This window comes from Sycon ciliatum, chromosome 9 (genome assembly GCF_964019385.1).
Source record: "Sycon ciliatum chromosome 9, ocSycCili1.1, whole genome shotgun sequence".
Classification (NCBI taxonomy): Eukaryota; Metazoa; Porifera; class Calcarea; order Leucosolenida; family Sycettidae; genus Sycon; species Sycon ciliatum.
The window spans coordinates 22,999,426-23,001,863 of NC_088651.1; positions in this window are offsets into that span (position 1 = coordinate 22,999,426).

The window sequence follows — 2,438 nt, forward strand, 5'->3', positions numbered from 1 at the left end:
TGTGTGTGTGTGTGCGTGCGTGCGTGCGTGCGTGTGTGTGTGTGTGTGTGTGTGTGCTGGGGCGTACGGTACTGTGTGGTGCCGAAGAAAGGGGCAGCACAGGGGCATGGCTCGCCAAATCTGTGGTGTGGTGACCTTGTACCACCTGCAACCTCATAGCTGCCATTTCACCTGCTTTGACTACTGTAAAACCGGAAAGTTTAACGTTTTTTGTAATGTTGGCATGATAACGTGCAGAAAGTTTAACGATGGCTACCTGGCCACCCATCTGTATGCGCACCTTTACACAGACATCTCAAACCGGGTTCGCCATAACAGTTCTTCAAAATAACCAAAATATATTGGTCTTTAAAACGTTAGACTTTGTGACTCGTTATACAGTATGTAGTAGGTATGACGGCTATTTGCTGGTGTGGCGAGCGGACTATGCGAACTACACACGAGCTAGAGCACTCTGGCGCTAGAGCGACGAGCTATCTTAATGTCTGCGGTGCCTCCTTTGCACCATGGCTGATGTAGCTCGGCGTGCTTAAAGCTCGTAGCTGTACTGATGACTCAGTGATGAGGCCTTTGTGGTGGAAACAGCTTGCCGTCTACGGCATTGGGTATGCACGAGGTACGCGCCTGCAGCATTCCGAGTCGTACCATAGGCCATTCGCATTGTTTTGTAGAACTTGCAGGACTGGAGGAAGCAGTTTTTTGAACGGGGGTCCGGCCATACCCCAGTATGAAATACGCGTACCTCGTGTATACCCAATGCCGTAGTGTGTGTGTTAAATGGCGGGGCGCATGCCCACCTCCGCAGTGAAGAGGCGTTGGTGGCCAAAGAGTTGGCCTGGCCATGGCGGGACCAACGGGCGGGTTCCGTCGCGCCTGTGTTTGTGGTAGCTGAGCCACCGTGTGCATACGAATATCCTGTGCCTGGCGATATTCTAGCCAGTTCGTTTTTCGGTTTATGTGATTGTAAGGAGCAGTTGAAAAAGTTAAGGCAGGGGAAGAACAGTGTGGTTATGGGAGTGATAAGAATGAGAGCTAGCGAGCAAGAGAGGAAGTTGTTGGGTTTGGAGTGGCATGCCGCCGATCGCGTGTGTGTGTGTGGGGGGGGGGGGGGGGGGGGAGGGGAGGCGCGCATGTGTGTGTGTGTGGGGGGGGGGGGGGGGTGCGCGTGTGCATGTGTGTGTGTGTGTGAGTTATGTATGTGTGTGTGCGCGTGCAAGAGAGAGATAGAGAGAGAGAGAGAGAGAGAGAGAGAGAGAGAGAGAGAGAGAGAGAGAGAGAGAGAGAGAGAGAGAGAGAGAGAGAGAGAGAGAGAGAGAGAGTAAGTTACATTTATAAAGACAGGTAAGTCTAACAAATGAGGACTGAGACCTCTACAACAGGGTTTTACGCCTGAAAGCAGGTGCATGATTTAACAAGCAGGTTGTCAGTCTAGATTTTATGCGCAGATGGAGAAAAAGCGCAGAATTTTTGTAATGAGATGAAAAGCAGAAATAATAAGAAATAATAAGAAAAGATGAAATGAAAGCCTGCTCACAACCCCGCCCAGCCTTGCGAACTGGGTATGGTGGATTAAGAACCCGGTTCAACGCTCGAGCAAGCGCTCTCCACTCAAGGTGTTCACAGCAACTGATAGGAACTCATATGGGGAAATTATAGAAAAGAAATAATAAGATAAAGAGAATAAATTTCAACGCACCTCAATAAACGGAACCCCACATACAGTACCTCAGAAAAGTGGATCTTCCGACCAGTGTTTTTGTTGATGTCGCAACCAGATGATGTAGCTGCTTCGCAGAGACGTCTTACTGCACAAATTACAAATAAATTTTATTCTTCGATTAGAAAACCCAAGCGCTTTCAGAGCCCTCCGAAGAGAGTCCGGGATGAAACCACGCACACCTACCTCAACCGAAAAAGAAACGACCTGCCACCCGTTTGCTCGGCATTGATCGGCCAGATCCGCATACCGCCTGTCCTTCCGCGAGTTACTGACACTGAATCTGTCCTCAGCACAAACTGTCAACTCCATCCAGAATACAATCCTACGACTCGTAGAGTACAGAACTATATCTGGTCTTAGGGTGGTAAGTGCAACACAGCTAGGGAAAGAAATCTTTGCACTAACTGAGTCGACAAGAAGTTTCCAGTCTGAGGCCGCTGACAGGAGATCAGTCGTAACCAACTTTCGTCTGGGCTGAACGCGAACTGGCTTCTCTCCTGCCTTGCAAAACGAGATGAAGTCAAGCTCATTTGAATTTTCGGTTTGTACGGTGTTTGCAGCAGTTCGGATTCGAATCTCCTCACGCATGTTCCTGACGATGACCCCGAGTACGTTGTCGTGCCTCCAGGTGTAACGCCCCTGGTCCAGCGCTACGCGACAAGCGCCAAGCACGTGGCGCGTAGTACAGGCCCAGGTACGGCACAAACTACAGTACGGA